Genomic DNA, 21,090 nt, shown 5'->3' with positions numbered 1-21,090 from the left:
GGGTTTCAACATGGGGTCAAAAAGTGAAATGACTGTTGTATGAGGATGACTTTCATTGATAGATTTGATTTTTTTTTAAATTTAGGTGCAAAATATTCTTTGCATTTTCTGTATTTAACCAGTTACGAACCTATTGGGATTCTAGATCTCATTTACAAGTGAGACCTGCCAAGACAACGGCATTGGCATATGGTTATACACACGAGAAAGGAACCAACCATATCGCAGAATAAATTAAATTAATTAAATAAAAAAGCATTAAAGAAAAGTGTATAGTGGCCGAGATTGTTCAACACAAAAGCCACAACACAAACAGAAGTACGTGTTTCGCGTTTTAACAATTTGAGCATCAAACAGTTCATTTAATGCATTCTGGTGAATTTTTATGCAACAATTTGTGTAACACAAGAAGACCCACTTATTTTTTTCCGTCAGCTCTATTAAACATTTCCCATTTTTGGAGAGGGGGGGAAATCTACCTCTTCTAATAATCCCCTGCACCCCCACCGGAATCTACACCATGCCTCAGAGTGGAGGAACGTGAGGCTGGTGGTCAAACCATAGATGTCACATGCTTGTTTTGACAGTCGCGAAGGGGAAATGATTCTTTGCGAGGTCAGGGTCGTGTTAGCCATGTTCCCATGCTGCCCTGACCCTGGAAACAGATCTACCCATGAGCACCTGCTCGGGGATCAGTCATTATCATTGGTGGAAAGTAATAACATTCACTCAAGCCCTGTACTTCAGGACAAAAGTTGAAGTACTTTTCATGAGCTTTTTCTTTTCATGCCACTTTCTACTTCTACTTTGCTACATTTCAGAGAGAAATATTGTACTTTTTAGTCCACTACTTTCATCTGACAGCTTTAGTTACTAGTTACTTTACACATTAAGTGTTTTGCACACAGAATGCATGTAGTTTTATAAAATCTGAGGTTTTTATTATAAATGAAACTAGCCAACAATATAAGGGCCTACAAGTCCAGTTGAAATGATCCTTTACACTTTCTAAATGGGAAGATTTTTCTGGATTGAGTACTTTTACTATTGATACTTTAACTACATTTGGTTCTTAATACTTCAACTTAAGTAACATTTTCAATACAGGACTTTCACTTGTAACAGATTATTTTTTTTAGTGTGGTATTAGTACTTTTGCTGAAGTAAAGGATGTGAATACTTCTTCTACCACTGGTCTATATCAAAGCAGCCATGTTAAGACGGGTACAACACCGTACCTGCGTCAGCCTCCAACAGTCCAGTAAGTGAATCTGAGTGTTCCCCGTTGTGCCATCAATCCAACCTGAGATCTGGAAACCTCTCCTTCAAACTATTTGTCCCAGATGCTCAGCTTTCCTTTACAGCTAACATGCAACACAAAAGAAAACACATCCCCTTGTCCTCTTTCCCATGGTTTCTGATTATGAGGGGCCATCTGGGACATTATTCACAATTGGACTCACATGCATAGAAGTGAAATGCTCTCACAAACTTTAGTGAAAAGCTTTCAAACACACTAGTGGAAAATTATACTCTCACATACTAGGCTGAAACCTCATGCACACATGCTCATAAACTCTACTGAAACGCTCTCATAATCGCTATGGTGAAGCTCTCATAATGGCTACAGAAACGCTCTCATAATGGCTACTAAAACACTCATAATGGCTACTGAAAAGCTTTAATAATGGCTACTGAAACACTCTCTTAATAGCTACTGAAACGCTCTCATAATGGCTACTGAAACACTCTCATAATGGCTACTGAAACGTTCTCATAATGGCTACTGAAACACTCTCATGATGGTTACTGAAAAGCTCTCATAATGGCTACTGAAACACTCTCATAATGGCTACTGAAACACTCTCATAATGGCTACTGAAACCCTCTGATAATGGCTACTAAAACACTCATAATGGCTACTGAAACACTCATAATGGCTACTGAAACACTCTCATAATGGCTACTGAAACCCTCTCATAATGGCTACTAAAACACTCATAATGGCTACTGAAACACTCTCATATGGGCTACTGAAACACTCTCATAATGGCTACTGAAACCCTCTCATAATGGCTACTAAAACACTCATAATGGCTACTGAAATACTCATAACGGCTACTGAAACGCTCTCATATGGGCTACTGAAACACTGTCATATTGGCTCCCGAATGCTCTCATAATCGCTATGGTGAAGCTCTCATAATGGCTACTGAAACACTCTCATTATGCCTACTAAAACACTCATAATGGCTACTGAAATACTCATAACGGCTACTGAAACACTCTCATATGGGCTACTGAAACACTGTCATATTGGCTCCCGAATGCTCTCACAATCGCTATGGTGAAGCTCTCATAATGGCTACTGAAACACTCTCATACTGCCTACTAAAACCCTCTCATAATGGCTACTAAAATACTCATAACGGCTATTGAAACGCTCTCATATAGGCTACTGAAACACTGTCATATTGGCTCCAGAACGCTCTCATAATCGCTATGGTGAAGCTCTCATAATGGCTACTGAAACGCTACACATGGTAGACGGTGACAACAACGGCTGCTGCGACACAATCCAGTCTCTGGGGATGCAACAACGGGGAAATGAAACGCCACACGCCGGCGGACACGCTACAACAACGGGATGGTTGTGGTAAGGAAAAGAACGAGTAAAGGAACTGCCACACGCGGGACGCGATCCCCAGTTTGCGGGGTGAAAGTCCTGTGTTGTTGACCCATCCACCACCCCAACCAGCCTCCTTACGTGGATTTTCGACAAAACAAGAAAATCGTGCACCTGTACACAAATCAACAGATTAAATAACGTCACCATTTCACGAACAGCTGTGAGACTGAGCTGAATCCTCAACTCCATTTGTACAAATGCAGCCCCAAACATGTAAGGAACCTCCACCATGCTTCCCCGTTGCCTGCAGACACTCATTATTGTAGCGCTCTCCAGCCCTTTGGCGAATAAACAACCTTGTGCTGCAGCCAAATATTTCAATCAGTCCAGAGCACCTGCTGCCATTTTTCTGCACCCCAGGTCCTATGTTTTTGTGCATAGTTGAGTTGTTTGGCCTTGTTTCCACGTTCGAGGTCTGGCTTTTTGGCTGCAACTCTTCCATGAAGACCACTTCTGGCCAGACCTCTCCAGACTGTAGATGGGTGTACCTGGTCCCACTGGTTCTGAGCTGATGTCACTGCTTGACATCTTCTGAAGAGAAATAAGCTTGATGTGTTTTTCATCTGCTGCAATAAGTCTCCTTGGCCGACCACTGCGTTGCCCGACTTTTTGAAAGTGTGCCTACAAAAATTGATGCTGGTTTGAAGGCAAAGGGTGGTAACACCAAATATTTATGTCATTTAGAGTTTTCTTTTGTTCGCTCACTTTGCATTTTTTTAAATGATAAAAATAAACGATCATTATTTATATTTTTGAAAGCATTCTTAGTTTACAGCATTTTTTCACACCTGCTTAAGACTTTTGCACAGAACTGAGTGTTTCCAAATGACTCCGTTTTAGGGGCTTGGAAATGCCAGAGTAGTGTGAATGTGAGACGTTAACGTAGTAAAAGATACTTGTTTTTAAAGCAAAATGTAGTAGTGTAAATGTAGCCTAAAAGACTTGTCAATCAATGTAAGAGCAGGTTCCAAAGCTATAGTTTGAACGTTGGTAGTTGTGCAAACCCTATATTTATATTTGGATCACAAATAGTGCTTTTAAGTAACGGGACCTAAACGCATCAGAATGAAATAAAAAACAAATGTCTTTCAATTACATAAAATAACGTTGTTGACAATTTGCTGTGGAGGTTTTACAAAAATGTCAAAGCTTTGGACTCTGCACAGTCTGCAGCGATACTAACAGGTCTTTCATTTAGGTTATAAACCTGCACACCGCATTTCAGTTCTCCATTTTCATTTGAAGTATGCAACTCTGCAGTGACCTTACGGAGGCACAATGAGGGAGGAAGTCCAGCGAACTCCTGCTGGGCCGGGACATTAACCATGGGAGCACACAGGCCATGAAATATATGCCCTCTTTAGAGACAGCTCTTTATTTGCCTTTAACAGGGCTGTAAAGTGCTTTTCTGTGCCCTGATCAGGAGACCACAGGCACAGTGACACCAGCTACATCCATGTTAACACACTGACTCTCACCTTCCAGCGTGCGTCCACACTGCTGGACGAAAGGGGATACAGGAAGTGGATATAAATTCAACATTGGGGTCAAGGTAGTCTCGCATTGCCAGACCTTCCTCCACAGCACTGCATAGGAGGGTCTGGCTAGTCCACACAGCACTCTAAAATGGTAAAAAACATGCTTTGGTTTATTGGCGTTTCTTTAACTCAATAATCAAAATCAAAAGTCCTCATAAATGCTTACTATTTTAAATCATTAAAATGCCAAAACAAAGAAAGCAGAAGGTGAACGACGTCCCGCAGAATGAGGGAAATCGTAGTGAACCGTGGTCGATGTGGACTAGGGTCGAGGGGACTTGTGTCCAGCAATCCTAATTTGAAACAGGAGCCTTTTCAGACAGCTCTATCTGGCTCCTACTAGCAGTGTCTTTCCAGCTGTCCCCAGGGTGCTGGATTTATGGAGCGGAGAAGGGAAGCGCAGCTTGCGGGAGGGAGCAGATTCTTCACGGATCTAGCTTGTCTCTCTGGCATGAGGGGGAGAAAACAGAGGAGACGGACGGGCAGAGCTGAGTAAGGTTCCATGAGTTACAGCAGAAAAAAAAAATTATGAAGACATCAGTGTCTCCACTTCACATGTGCACAAAATTTCCCCCATAGCCCATCCTGTTCGGGGGGGAAGTCACTCCTCTGGGGTTCGGGGTTGAACCCAACAAATGTGTGATTAGATAGCGGCCATCAATGTGATGTGGTTGGAGAGACAAAACATGCATCCGTACAGCTACAAAACAAACACTCAGAGAAACAAAAAGTAGCTTGACATGCACAGAATATCAGTACACAGGCACACAACACGCACACACACACTGTGTTTACTCTTGGTGCATTTTCCTGCGGCTCCACAGCCACTGTCTGGTGATATTCTGTAGTGATTGTGTGCCCGGGCCCTGCTGGGGGCTGGAACTGAGCCTGCACCACTGAAAAAGCGGAAGAGAGAGATAGATGGTATCTTCTGGATGATGTGTTTGACCAGCAAGACGCACAAACAAAAAGTGATACTTCCCCAGAGATGAGGGCGCTGTCTGTGTTGGGTGAGACAGCCAATGAGGGCAGCGGACGCTCTGTCACACCCTGACATCCTATCCTTTAACTCAATTCTCCAATGTCTGCATCAAGTCCCTGAAAACAAACGAGCAGGATGGCATGGAGAAACATCCTCTGGAGGGTCGCACCGAACCACTTCAGGCATCCATACAGATACCAAAGAGCTCTGTTTGTGGATTATTTTAGCACCTGCGGGAATGACAATAACTTCCAAAGGCTGCAATGAGATAAGTTTAAACATCCAAACATGTAAGGCATGCACTCTCCTCAAGGTTGACAAATGTGCTCTGCCCAAGCTGTGTTCAGGAATGTATGCTGACAGCATCACAGCGCTGGCATGATGGATGGGGTCCTCATGACAATGCCAGCTGGTAGATGTTTGTGTATATGCGTATTGACATATATATACAGTGTGTGTATATATACATGTGTGTGTCTTTGTCAACGTATGTGTCTGCATATATGTTGTGTTGTTCTGTGTGCATAGGTGGTTATTAGAGACAGTGTGTTTGTGTGTGTGAGTGTGTGTGTGTGTGTGTATGTGTGTGTGTGTGTGTGTGTGTGCATACATTTATGTGTGCGTGTGTTTGGGTGTGTGTGGGTGTGTGTGCATACATACACGTGTATGTGTGTGGGTGTGTGCATGCATGCGTACGTGTGTGTTTGCATTTGTGTGTGTGTGTGTGCGTGTGTGTGCATGTGTGTGTGTGTGGGTTTGTGGGTGTGTGCATGCATGCGTATGTGTGTGTGTTTTTGCGTGTGTGTGTGTGTGTGTGTGTGAGACATTTCCATGACACGCGGGACAGAAACGGGACGGTTGAGTTTAGGAAATCAATAACAGGACGCGGGACAAGAAGAACAGTTCCAGTTGGGTAGGAAACGGGACCCATGGGACATTGTCCCTGGTCTCCTGGGTGTAAGTCCTGTGTTTGACCCAGCCACCACCCCAACCAACTTCCCTATGTGGATTTTCGGGCTTTCAGACCACTCGCTACCGTTGTAATGCTACGTCATCATCTCATTGACTTTACATTGGCATTGTTTACTGTGGTGGCCAACACCACGTAATGCGGTGTTACGTAACAGTTCTTGATAATTTAACTGAAATCTGTGAGACCAGGCTACACAATTCACTGTGAAAGCTGATTGTACATTTTGAACAGCGAACCAAACCTCTCTCAGTGTAGGCAACATATCAGCATGGGAGTAGCCTATTATTTAAAGAGAGCCTTCTCTTCTGAGTATTTATAGCATGTGAAAGGGTTGAGCACCGGCTTCTACTACTTTTTAAATGGCTTTGAAAGGGGATGTCAATACCAGCAACATTTAACTTCACAGTAAGCCTTTTATTTTACATCTAATGTGCGGGGGTGCAATAACTTAATTGCTTCACATACTTAATTTTCTAATCTCCACTTTTATATTCCTCTAACTCACCCGCTCTGAATGAAGTCCCACCCAGATCATGTGTTTGTCCTGAATACTACTGAAAAGCAAGAGCACCACTTGCATAACAAAACAATGAAGAGCTCAGTGAAAGTCAGTAGAGAAGTTACTTAGCAGGGAGGAAAAATCATGGTGAATGTGGAACTCAGGCTGTGTGTGTGTGTGTGTGTGTGTGTGTGTGTGTGTGTGTGTGTGTGTGTGTGTGTGTGTGTGTGTGTGGTGTGTGTGTGTGTGGGTTATGTGACCAGACGGTGCGAGTGAAAGAGAGTGTGGTGACCTGTAACAGCTCCATGATTCCAGTCTGGGGCTTTAAAATCCACACGCCGGAGTCCTGGATTGAACCCACCACAGACCTCACTTCAGTACAGACAAGGCAGCCCCAATGGGAAACCGATTGTTTATTTAACTACTGTTTTATGGAATACTTAGTGACAGGAAGTCCTTAAAACAGCAGCAGTTACTATTTATATAGTCCCCTTTTTTTTCGGAGTGAACACGCTCGCTGGCTCGCCCCTCCTCCCTCCCGCAGACACCCTGCCGTTGAGGAATGCACCCATTAACAAGCTGGTGGCCATCTTGGAAGCTTTCCTCTCACTTCCTGTTTCCATGGTTACACTCCACTGCTACGGGAGATGATAAGCACTAGCAGTCTCAGGTCCTAATCCTCTTCATCTTGCTCATTTTCTACATCACTTCATGCCATTCAAGAATAAGCTGGAAAAGCCAGTTAACGCGACAAGCGTCACATTTTTTTACGCACGTAATCCCTGGATTCGAAGCAGATATAAACCACAGAAAAACAGTGTGGATGCATTTTGTTTTCTCTTTCTTTCAGTCCAACAGCCGGAAAAAGTTCAGTCCAATGCTGTATTATTGTTATTATTTTTAATTATTATTAGTATTATTTTTTTTCTTTCGTATTTTTGTACCATGCAGCAAAGTTGCGAACCTGCGGCCGATGAGTCCAAGAGTAAACCTCTACACATGGGCGCACAATCTACCAGGTCACTACCGATCATGCTTCTTTTTTTAATATTTTTTTTTATTAATTCAATTCAATTCAATTTTATATATAGTATCAATTCATAACAAGAGTTATCTCGAGACACTTTACAGATAGAGTAGGTCTAGACCACACTCCCGAATTTACAAGGACCCAACAGTTCTAGTAGTGTCCTCCAGAGCAAGCAACAGAGTGACAGTGGCGAGGAAAAACTTCCTTTTAGGAAGAAACCTCGGACAGACCCAGACCCAGACCCAGACCCAGACCCCAGACCCAGGCTCTTGGTAGGCGGTGTCTGACGACCAGTTAGGGTTAGAATGAAGAGTGGCAATAACAGTCATAAGAAAAAATAGTAGTTTGTAGTAGTTCTTTGTAATTCATGGCATTGCAGGGCACTGTGCGGCATCACAAGGCCCAGCAGGACGTAGCAGGGCACAGCAGAGCGTGGCAGGGTGAACATTCAATTGAATTTCAATTCAATTTTATATATAGTATCAATTCATAACAAGGGTTATCTCGATACACTTTACAGATAGAGCAGGTCTAGACCACACTCCCGAATTTACAAGGACCCAACAGTTCTAGTAGTGTCCTCCAGAGCAAGCAACAGTGTGACAGTGGCAAGGAAAAACTTCCTTTTAGGAAGAAACCTCGGACAGACCCAGACCCAGACCCAGACCCCAGACCCAGGCTCTTGGTAGGCGGTGTCTGACGACCAGTTAGGGTTAGAATGAAGAGTGGCAATAACAGTCATAAGAAAAATAGTAGTTTGTAGTAGTCTTTGTAATTCATGCATTCAGGGCACTGTTCGCATCACAAGGCCCGCAGGACGTAGCCCGGGCACAGCAAGCGTGGCAGGGTGAACATTCAATTGAATTTTCATTCAATTTTATATATAGTAATCAATTCATAACAAGGGTTATCTCGATACACTTTACAGATGAGCAGGTCTAGACCACACTCCCGAATTTACAAGGACCCAACAGTTCTAGTAGTGTCCTCCAGAGCAAGCAACAGTGTGACAGTGGCAAGGAAAACTTCCTTTTAGGAAGAAACCTCGGACAGAACCCAGACCCAGACCCAGACCCCAGACCCAGGCTCTTGGTAGGCGGTGTCTGACGACCAGTTAGGGTTAGAATGAAGAGTGGCAATAACAGTCATAAGAAAAAATAGTAGTTTGTAGTAGTTCTTTGTAATTCATGGCATAGCAGGGCACTGTGCGGCATCACAAGGCCCAGCAGGACGTAGCAGGGCACAGCAGAGCGTGGCAGGGTGAACTTTCAATTGAATTTCAATTCAATTTTATTTATAGTATCAATTCATAACAAAGGGTTATCTCGAGACACTTTACAGATAGAATAGGTCTAGACCACACTCCAGAATTTACAAGGACCCAACAGTTCTAGTAGTTTCCTGGCATCAACATGGCATCGCAGAACGTGTAGCAGGACTTCACTATTAACGAAGGCAGTGTAACAACAGTGACACACAAGGCAAATTACACACATAAAAATATGCATAGACAGTGACAGACAGTAAAGACAATAACATCTAGCATACCGCAGTTATAATGAAGTGGTAAGAGGCAGAGAGAATGGTGGGTGTATGTGTATGTCGTGTGTAAGTGTTTCAATGTTGGGGTGTTCGAATGTAAGAAAGGTGTGTTTGAAGATATTGCGCAGGTTGACAAATGTGGTGGAGACAATTAAAGGGAAGGAGAGCGAAAAACGACAAACTAAGTAGCATAAATTCATAAAATTGGGGGGAAATACCCAGTCCGGCTTGGGTCTGGCGTACACGTGTGTGTGTGAGTGTGTGTGTGTGTGTGTTTGTGTGTGTGTGCAGCTATGGGGCAGCTGTATTCTGATCTGCTCCTCCAGCGCTGCTCCATAAATCAAAAGGTCGCCATGAGCCTGTGGGACCAGAGGAAACATCAGCGTTAAACAGGAATGATATTTCACTTGAGCCTCTTCCTGCTCCACTACTCCCCAGACATCCCCTAACAACCGCAACTCCCAAAAGTGTTACCGTGACAACTTCATGTCAGTACCGATTCGGATGTTGGGGATGAGACCGGAACAACACGTCCGTACGATTTAAAAAATCCATTATTAATCTGAGCTCGGCGGAAGACATACAGTGCGTGGCAGAACATCTTTCATGGCTTCACATCCTGAGTGCTGTACCAAAACATTGACTGGTAGTAGATGTTGGTACATTATTACTTAATAATAATGTATTTTAATACATGCACAACATACATCTTCTATGTTCTACATCTTTTCACATTGTGACAACAGCTACAGTTCATACTTGCAACAGACTTGCAGTTCAACATACTTGCTTTAAAAAAAATCCTACTTTATGTAAAATGTATTGCAGTTCATCTTTGTATAGCAATCATTAATTATATATATATCCATGTATTTATATCATTTAGCTTTGGATCCACCCAGCTGGAATGTGTGAGAACATTTCACCAAATACCATGTCTTCATTTACTTTCCCCCCCTGAAAGATCCGTCTGTGGTTTAAAACCCATTTGTCCATGTAAAAATCTTAGGATCAACAAATCAGAGATAACTTTTTACTTTCTTAAATCTACTTTATTACTATATACACATATATATGCTATACACACATCTCCATGCATGAAACATGCGTTTTGGCTTCTTCTGAGCTTCTCATGACGTGTAACCCTTGTTTCTGTCATTTCCTTCATTAACCCTTGTGTTGTCTTGCCGTCAACGATGACAATAAAAACATTTTGGTCAACAATTTTCAACATTATCGCTTTTTCCGACATTTCTATCACTTTTTTCAATGTTGTGGGTGCTTTTTTGGTGTTTTTATCCAAAGTTTTTGGATAATTTAACATGGACGTTTTCAACGCTTATTTTGACAGCACATTTTTTTTTTTTTTTTTATTGAAAACGGGTCAAATTTGACCTGAGGACAACATGAGGGTTACATATGACCAAGAAATCTAAAGGTAAAAGAAAACGCCATTATTATTGTGTTTGTGCTTTGTTACTTACAAATAACTGCAAATAATTTGTGTTCAACTCATTAAAGTTTGACTTTGGTTCCATCCCTGTAGGCAAGGCAGTTGCCGTGTTTATGTGCAGGAATATATATTGTAGAGCTGTGGACAACTCAGGCAAGTCAGACAGTCACAAGACAGTGACAGCGTAAAACACAGAGTTTAGACAGTTTTATGCCCCGTAGCAGTTCTCACAGAGGCACCATATCAGACGGGGGAAAGCTTTGCAGATGCTCCAAGGATGTACCGGGTCACTGCAGTGTCAGGAGGAGACACTCAGGGTTGTTCTACATGGTAAAGCCCGCGGAGACGTGTGAATAAGTGAGATGTTACAGACTGATGAAATTCCCAGAGAGCCTACGATGGATAATGTGATCCCAGCACAGTGATGCACAAACCAGATGGAGAGAGGTGCCTTCACGTTTCTCCTGCTCTCTTTTTTTAACACATTCTCACACACACGCACACGCACACACACACACACACACACACACACACACACACACACACACACACACACACCACACACACACATGCAATACCCAGACCTACATATAGAAAGACACACAAACTCCACACACACACACAACACACACACATACATACAGACCTACATACAGAAAGACACAAACTCACACACACATGCACGCACGCGCACACACACACACACACACACACACACTACCGGACCTATATACAGAATGACACAAAGTATATACACACACACTCTCACACACACACTCTCGCACATCCAATACCCAGACCTACATATAGAAAAACACACAAACTCCCACACACACACACATACATACAGACCTACATACAAATCACACACTCTCACACACACACACACACACACACACACACACTCTGTCTCAAACACACACACACATAACACACAACACCCGGACTTACATATAGAAAAACGTATACACACACTGTCTCTCACACATGCACACACACACACACAAACACACACACACAGCACACGCACACGCACACGCACACGCACACGCACACGCACACGCACACGCACACGCACACACACATACTCATTGCACACACCTGTCTAAGTCATGGGATATACAACCCTCAGAGGGGAAATCCATTTAGTCTGTGTTGTAAAATATTGTGATTTTTCACACTCTCGTATATATTTCTTCGCCTGCACAAAGTTTCCTTTGTCTTAAAAAAACTTCTAAAATGTTGCAAATAAACGTTCTTGTCTCAGCTCCTTAGAAAAAAAAACTTGCAACTGTCCGGCTCCATGCCCAAGCACTTACTGTAGAAAAATAAAGGCAACAAGTGCTTAATCATGGCGGTTTACACTCTAAATTTGACATCTGCTTTCATGTGATTCTATAAAATGGGGCTTAATATCTGCCAATTACAACAAGCAATAATTGATCTTTGTTGCAGATTTCATCCTGCAGACGAATCCACAAATCCTGACTGGCTCAAACCGAGGGATGGTTCCCCTGTTATCTGAAAGTGTCTTTTAATAGCCCTGGGAGCCAGGCGTCCCTCAGGCCCCTGCTGACAGAGTCAACACAACGCAGGGCCGCTTTGCAGGTCATAAACACTCTGTTGACAGTGGTCGGAGGCTTATTATCCTCAGAGCAAAGGACAGCGAGCTGGAGGGACCAACTCCAAACAACCCCAGCCCGCAGATTCAGACAAAGCCCTTGTTAGCAGGTCTCCTGCCAGTTCCCCGTCCTTTAGGCTAAATCAGGACGCCACACAATGAAACTCAGTAGTTCTTTATTTCAAAGTTATAGTAATAATTATTTTACAGACAGAGAAGATGATAATAATCCAGAGGTCTCTTTTAACGTTCATGGCTCAGGTCAGCCCAGTCTTTACATGTCCCATTTCCCTTAGAAAAGGTCCGTATGTGGACAACATTTCTATTTTCTTTTTGTTTTCAGTATTGAAAGAAATGACGGATAGATAGATAGATAGATAGATAGATAGATAGATAGATAGATAGATAGATAGATAGATATTTATTGATCCCAAAAAATGGGAAATTGCGCTATTACAGCCGCACACGTACATTAGTCACACAACACTTAATATAAATATAAATGAGATACTAGGAGAAAATAGACATACATACAGTATACATGAAATAATAACAATAATGATAATAATAGGAATAGAATATAAGAATAAAATATAAGAGCAAATATTTAAATATATACATTTACATAATATGATATAAATATATATTTTCTAATTACAAAAGAATGAAGAACTATGCAATGCTTATGCTTTGTTGTACCTTTGATGTGTGTTGTTGTTCTTTGGATGTATTGCGAGCATAAATGTTACGGATGTATGTATTCCAGCTCATGTAATATCCTTATGAAATAATAGACCCCAGGAAGAGTAGCTTCTGTTTAAGACAGACATGAGCTAGTGGGGGTTTTAATAAACACCCCGTACCTGGTAGATATTGGATTTTGGATTTTAAAGATTGTTACCGTGTGTGTCTGTGATTATCCACTCAACACATGTTTCTCTGATAGTTTTCTGTTTTTTTAACTAGAGACGTAGATCTCAACATCATCAACAAGTGCGTAGTGCTTGTGTATCTGCTACATGCGTGATCTATTGATATTTGATCAGGGCTGATATGACTAAGGAAACAGCCTTCCTATCAGTTAAATGTGGGCCAGAGGTCACTGCTGCATTGTGCGCCCACTGCTTCTGCTGCTTCTGCTCTCAACGAGCAGCTTCGCTGAAGCAGCGGTGGCTCAGCGGTGTGGAGCTGGCAGCTCGGCACAGAGAAGTGAGCATGTACCCCAGGGGGCCACAGACAGCCGAGCCCTCGGTGGATGAGAAGTGTCTGTGCTGTCAGCTTTGGTTCCCAGCGTGGCCTCTCCTCCTCGGTCGGCCCTCCCGCCCCCGCCGAGCCCCTCCCTGGCCCTTTGTGTGTGGACTCTGCTCCCTGTGGACTAGCCGCTCTCTGGCCTTTCACATGCGACTGTGTCCAATCACCCGGCTCACCCCCCTCTGAACCCAGAGCCTCTGTCTCCATCTCCGGCCAGCCCCTGACCCTAAGAGAGAGGGGGAGAGAGATTCAAAGAGAGAGAGGGGGGGGGGGGGGAGAAAAATTGCTATCACCGGTTTGATGAAAAAATGGCTGCAACCAACGATTATTTTCATAGTCGATTCATCTGTCGATTATGTTCTCGGTTGATCGATGAGTTGTTTGGTCTCTAAAATGTCAGAAAAAATTGAACGTCCATTTGACGTCCTCAAAAGTCTTGTTTTGTCCACAACTAAATTTCCTGTCACAGAGGAGAGAAGAAACTAGAACATATTCACATTTAAGAAGCTGGAGACCAAAAAATGACTCAAACCAATTAATCGATTGTCAAAATAATTGCAGATTAATTTAATAGTCGACAACTAATCAACTAATCGATTCATTTTGGCAGGTCTAGAAGAAAATCAATCACTTGCATTGAAGATGATGATGGAAAAAGTGAGCTGTAATGTCTACTGAAATAAATTAATAAAGACTCATCTGACCATCTGTGGTTTAATAATGCAGTTTGTCTATAAATAAATTAGAAATATATATAATAGTAATACTCATGCTACTAATATTAAAAGTAATCATAAAAGCAATGTGAACGAAGTGGTCATTACATCAATTATCAACGTTAATCAGTCAGGAGGGATGTTTTAATGGGAAATTACTCACCTACAAGCAATAATTTATGAGTTTTGACATAAAAGTCGTCATTACAATGTATGAAATTAGTGCTGATAAGTGACTTGACAGTATGTAGAGAAGAAACACACAATGGCAGAAAACTGGCAAGGATAATATCAGGTCTGTTCAACTGTGAAAACGGAGTTAAATCATTATAATATTAAAAGATTTTGCAAGAGATGAAGCATCCATTCTTCATCTGTCCTATCTCCACCGCCTCCTCCATCTTGTTTCCCTTCTCCTCCTGTGTCAGAGCTTTTGCTGGTTCGTTGGCGTTGGCGTTGGCCCCTGAGCGCCTGAGAGGCCCTCACTGGGTCGACCTAGACTCTGGGAGGATTGGACCGCACTTTCCAAAGCAGTCAGCTGTCAGATGGTGAGATGCACCTGCTGTCTGATGCAGGGCGGGCCCGCCCGCTGCCACAGCCGCCGCCGCTGCTGCCCAGCCAACGCTGGAGCACATAATTGCTGCCTCAAAGATGATTATGCTGTTTGCTCATGCCCATACGCACAACAGATGCTTATTTTACACCACCTAGCGATGAGGAAAGAGCTGCAGCCAACCAACATTCAGCCCGTCCAACCGACAGGTCTGATGCCAGAAATGACCCGTAGCTATTAGCTGTTCAAACATCCCCCCTCCATCCAACATCCCTCAATTCAATGGGCCCAGTGAGAGCTGGTTCAATCTACAAAGCACAGTGTATTCCACTCAAAAAAATGAGAAGTGCCTTTATGGCTTTGAGGCTGTTTGTGCTGTAGATGGAACCAAACAGAGAGGTACATTTCTTCAGATTTAGGTATATACAATATAAACTTGTGTGGACACTTAATTCTGGTCTCAATAACAAAAGTCTTCTTGCAAAAAGTGCAATAAGTAAGAGAACAAAGATCCACCTTGCCAGACATTGCCATGCATGCATGTAGTGGATAGTATCATCTAAAGTCAGTTTAATCCAAATGTTACCATATATTCTGTATGCACATTCTGCGCTCAACCCAATCAAGGCTGAATGGGTTGAGCAACAGTTATTTTGAATGTATATATTTGTTTTCTGTATTTATCGTCACCAAGGGAAATTCCATCTGTGTACTTATTGTGGCAATAGATATTTTTTTCTGATTCCGATGGTCATCTTTAGTGTAAATGTTATACACAGAATGTTAAGGACACACATCCCTTGGGTTGCAGGTTTTCTTCTGATGATCCCCTGCCTGCATTAGATGACCACAGCTTATTGTAGATGACAAATTAAACCATGTATTTTATCCCATCCCTCCAAAGTAAGTGATAACTTACTGTGTGGGTGGAAATAATTATTCACAGATTTCAACTAGCCTACAGGCTACATCATAAAAATGAGGAAACATATTTTCTTTTAAGTTGGAATTTTAGTGGGATAACATGTAAGAGTGTTATTTGTCAACCAAGAGAGAAAGACAAATATATTAAATTACATAATAAAAATCTTAAAAACCCATATTGCATCAGTGAAAAGTAACCCAAAATGAAATCGCATGATTAAATCAATAGATTTGTTGTGAATTAGCCTATGTGCATCATCACGTTAAACAAAGGGAATGATGTGTTCAGGTGTATTAACCTTCGCGTGATAATAAGTCACACAGGTAAGTGCGCAGAGGAGGAAGGAGGAATTTTATTTAATATTTTTTCTAAATTGTAAAACTTGATCATGCACATAATGTCTATGTGGGTAACACCCCCTCTTCTTTCTCTCTCTCTCTCTCTCTCTCCCTCCCTCCCCTCTCCAGGAGCCGTATGGAGCTGTGGGGCTGGGACATTCCTTGTTTGACGACCAGCTTCTCCGCTGCCATGATTTGCTGAGCAATTCGACACTGGCTTCAAAGATGCGTGTGTGGAAGAGGCAGCGGTAGAGAGACGGAGACCGAAACCTGGGGGAGACGTTATAATAACGGGTACACAGACAGACAGAGAAAGTGAGATAGTGTGGGGACGTAACGCTTTTATCCAATACGAGGACTTCAAACTTCCCAGAAGAAAAGTCTTCACTACCTCAACTCGAGTTCAAACCAGGGGGAGTTGTCGCACCTTGGCCCCGAAGCCTGCGCTGCTCTGCGGGTCTACAAAACTCTCTTTCACCCTCTCCACCTCCGGCTGTTTTCATGTTCCTCCCGTCGTCTCGCACTTTGAGCCCGTGTCTAATGGAGGGCCCCGTACGGATTTGCCTCCAGAAGAATGCGTTTTGCTGCTAATTCACCCGACGGCTCGCAGCTTTTGCCCTCCTGCACGAGAGGTAAGGACGGGGCGGAGGGGAGGCAGACAGGGCAGGGGAGTCCCCGGGCAGGCTGGCCGGGGGCTGGGAGCGGTTTGGGGGAGGCTTCGGTGTAGCCTACGCACCAGGCTAGCTGGGCTTTTCTGGTAGTAACAAAAGAAAAAGTGACCTTCAAAGAAGCAGACAGCTCCACAGTGCCAGTTTAATCTGTTTCCCAAACATGACCGTGTTTTCTTAACTTTGTATTGTGGGTAGCTTAAAGTAGAGAGCCGTGGCACGGAGAGCCAGCAGGCTACGTGCTCCGTCTGTGTGGCAGTCTGGTGTGCGGGGGCGCCCGTGTACGAACATTACTATTCGGTTCATGAATTGACTAACTCCACAAAACTCCACATTATAGACTATATCTACAGTTGCATGTAGCCTACCTACATAGGCTACTCTGACTCCAAATAATGACTTTAATATTTGTTACATTTGCTCTTTAACGTCCAGTTCTATTGACAACATTGACAATTGAAAATGTGATTTCTCAAGATGAGTTTGTAAAAGATTATTATCTGCACACAGAAAAAGACTGACCAGCATGTATAACCATGCTTTGTATTTTGGCTAAAATCACCCCAAATCATTTGAATTCTCATTATTATTCAGCAGTTATCTGTAGGTAGGTCTATTCATTCCAGCACAGCTCAGGGCACTGTGTTGTCTCAGAGGTGGATGTAACACAAGCACAGGCATACATACATATTTGTTTGGTAAACAGCCCTGGAAGGCAGGGACACTTCCAGTTGAAAACAGATGGCCTGTGGCTGCATTTCTGCTTTGAAATATATGAAATCTATTTTTTTTTCTTTTTTAGAAATGGCATCCCTCCATTGACACATTGGTGTCACAGAGTCATAAAAGGTGAACATGGAAAGGGTCGATGTGACGCATTGCTATGCTCTAAAGTTATACTTTTTTTAAAAACAATTACAGATCTGCTTTAGGAACCAACTTTTTGCCACATTGACCACTATGGTAGCTTAGACTAATATGTAGTGTTTTTTTTTTCTCTCTCTCACAGACAGAGACCCTTTATTGTTGTAGGTACATCCCCTGAGGATATCATACATGTCTGTTTGGTAAATCCATGTTGGTATTGCTGTAAAATGTGGCAAGTGCACAAATCACTGCAAAGCAAAGCAAGTGTAGCCTACCTGCCTGCTTGCATGAAGGTGTCATTGTTTACGGATTGGGAATGGGATTTATTGCTGGCTTTTGATTGGGGATTAGTTGAGGTATACAAATGATAAAAGCACCAGAGGCACAGTAAAGATGCAGATGTGTTTGTAGTCTGATCAACAACATCAAACTGCCTTGTTCCTATTGGCTCAATTTCTTTTTTTTATTCGGGCTCACTTTTTTTTTTCGTCAATGTTGGAAGAATTCCAAAAACAAGAAGAAGAAAAAAAAAATTAGATGTGTCAAGTAATGCCCTGACTAACAGCTCAGGACTGAGTGTGCAAGTGTGCACATGAGCTTATTCTACTCCGGCCTCGCTGTGTTGTGATCCGCACCGCTGCACCTCAGGAACTTTTAAAGGATAACAACTCTACACTTTAGAGTTTTTGAGTCACAGATAGACCTATTCTTACATTTGAACAGCAATCCACATTGTAAAAAAAAAAAAAAGTTTTATATCAAAAGAGTAAAGTTAGTTTTGTATTGTGTTGCTGTTATTATATAAGTAGGCTACATCATACACTATGCATGGAGATTTAAAGGGGCATCATAATTCTGAGTTAAGACTTTGGTAAGGTCTTTCAGAGCACCAAAAAATGAATGATGGAGTAAAAATGATAGTAACATTGTGACAACGTGACAAGTTCCTCACTTATTTCGTGCCCCCAAGTCATTTCCGCTGTATGCCGTTCACTATCATCGGAGCTCTGGGGACTTTTGTTACATAGGGGGTAACTCTCAGGAAAACCCGACACTTAAAAAGTTTCCGAGAACAAAGTCTTGAATCCCTCTCGAATGCATGACATCCAGTCAGTGGGACGCACATGGCTGCTCTCAGATAAAACACTTTCAAGTTCAAACAGTTGCTCGTGCATTGTTGCGTCGGTGGGGGAACAAGAAGACACTTCCGATGCCTTTTGAAATCCTTTCAGTGCTCCCCAATATTGGGTGAGCTTTTGACAGGGGCACAGAGAGATTTGCTCTTTGTCCTAGGGCTCGGTCGCTGACGGCGTTTCACTTTCAACCCTCCCTCAGATTTTGATACTGGGTCTGTTCCGGGAGGTATTCTTTCCTTATGTGTTAATTCATTTTATTTATTATTTATTTTGTGTGAACACTTTCTTTCAACCTGCCACGTTCAAACTCAATTCCCCCCCATGATGCACCACATTTAAATACCTTTCCCGCTCGCTCTTACAACTACAACATTGGCTGCGTTACATTCTGGTCACTCTGTGTAAAGAAAAAAAAAAAAATTTGGTTTGTTTCTTTGTTGTTGGAAATATTTCAACATGGCGTCGTATTGATGGGCCTTTTTCTTCATAGAAAATATAACAAAATAGACCCATTAAATCCAAAGCTAAAACACCAATAACTGGTGGATTTCAAGCTGAACATAAAGACCTGTAGACTATTTTTAGTTTTTTGGTATTGTGTGGGATTTTCCCCACAGTGACTATTTGTAATGTCATTGAATCACACATTGACCGAGCCCCAGAGTCCTGTTTTTATTTTCGTTTTTTTTTTTGTGTGACTCGCAGGGAAATTAATAAACCATTAGCGGTCCCGGCTCTTATCAGACAGAGCTGAACAAAGCACAGCTCTGCCATTAAGCCAACCCCAAATAATGTTAGAGCCATTAGGGTGCTCGCTAATGATAAACACATGTTGCTGTAGGAGAACTATGTTAAGTGGGCAATTTGAATGGAGGCATGTGTAATGATACCAGCCGCTGCTCTCATAATGGCTCTTTTGATTTTTTTTTTTTTTTTTTTCTGATCACACAACCCCATATACGCTCCAACAATGACAAATTATTGTTGAATAGTAGCAGTTGAGGTAAGAGCTGGATTTCCATAGCAGGCGATCATGATTCATTAAAGTTTACCTTTTTAATGAATTATGATCTTTACTATGGAAATTCATGAAAGGTAAAACCAAGAAGCCTGGTCATATATGAGTGAAATGAAGTGATATTGGAGTTTTTTTTCCTTTGTTTTGATATTGAAATAAAGACTCTTGTGTTAGTTCTGGTATGAGTATTCAATCAGAACTATTTTGGATTACTTTGGGCTTTACTCTCTCCGAGTATATAGGACGAACAAGAATCAATAAATAAAAAAACAATAGTCATGTTACAAAAAGTCAAAAAAGGTAGCACATCTAAGGTTCCCAGGTTTAGGAGGACAAAATACTAAATCAATAGTCTAATACCAAAATAATAGTCGTCAGATGAGAAAAATTGTTAGTCGCAGCCATGCTTCCAGCTGTTGATGTGATGGTAAAGTGGATGAATGTCTATGTGGTGGGAGAGGGTGTGTCTAAATGAGGGACTATATAGGTATATTTTGGGCACCTCAATCTCATTTTCCAGGCCGTACAGACTGTAATCCTCAGCCCTGGCCCTAAAGTGAATAAAAAAACCTAAATCATAACATGGTTTGGTTGTTTATATGGTTTTAACGCTGGGATCTGTCATTTTTATTGCTCCAAAGGACCTTTTGCCTGTGAAAAAATTTCGGAGAGCCATAAAGCAAGAGAGAAAATCAAAATTTCTGAGCAGCCACCTTATTTTTCATCGTCATCACAATATTTTGACAGCTGTAATTAAGCCTTACTCGTTTACTAAATCTCCGATGGCTAATCCATTTCAGCTTCTTAGTATAATGAAGTAGAATTTAGTGGACTGTTGTGTGGTTGCGTTTGACCCGCCAAGTAACCATTCCCAAACGAAAAACCTGGCTTGTTTTGAACGCTTGACACATAGCCCTCCTTTTTCCTCTCATTGCTCAGGGATTAAGTCATATACTGCAGCCTTTTTTTCACCATTTTGATAATGCTGGCCTTTACTCTGTGAGCTTCAGCTCCCATTCGTCAAGGACAGAGCCATAGCTCAGGCCCCATTAGATGGACAGAAGAGAGTTTTGGGCAGCATGCCAACGAGCCCCCATGTTCAAGGAGCTGGGGAGGGGGGGGGGTGCTGAATGACAACATCCAGCAGCCATGAGCAGGGGGTCGATGGGAAAGATGGGCAGGTTCAGAGAGAGAGAGAGAGAGAGAGAGAGATTAAGTACTTGTGACTGCTGGGTTGGTGATTGCACCCTGCAGCTGCAGTGCTAACAAAAAAAACTACTTTCCACCCTCC

General features: G+C 42.3%; 1 protein-coding gene and 1 long non-coding RNA gene across 2 annotated transcripts in view; both read left to right on the top strand.

Annotated features, from left to right (window-relative positions):
- The first annotated feature begins 2,600 nt into the window (after window positions 1-2,600).
- On the top strand, window positions 2,601-6,244 carry LOC116673905 (uncharacterized). Its single transcript, XR_004327915.1, has 3 exons — window positions 2,601-2,767; window positions 5,626-5,627; window positions 6,234-6,244. It is a non-coding gene; the product is annotated as an uncharacterized LOC116673905 (long non-coding RNA).
- Window positions 6,245-16,239: 9,995 nt separating this feature from the next.
- The window catches only part of cdon (cell adhesion associated, oncogene regulated), a 44,564-nt gene continuing 39,713 nt past the window's right edge, over window positions 16,240-21,090 (top strand). The window contains 1 exon segment of the mRNA XM_032505891.1: window positions 16,240-16,742. The gene's annotated coding sequence lies outside the window, so the exon portion shown is untranslated.

Source organism: Etheostoma spectabile, chromosome 3 (assembly GCF_008692095.1).
Source record: "Etheostoma spectabile isolate EspeVRDwgs_2016 chromosome 3, UIUC_Espe_1.0, whole genome shotgun sequence".
Taxonomy (NCBI): domain Eukaryota; kingdom Metazoa; phylum Chordata; class Actinopteri; order Perciformes; family Percidae; genus Etheostoma; species Etheostoma spectabile.
Note: the sequence above shows the minus strand (reverse complement) of the source record. Positions and strands in the feature narration are given on the sequence as shown.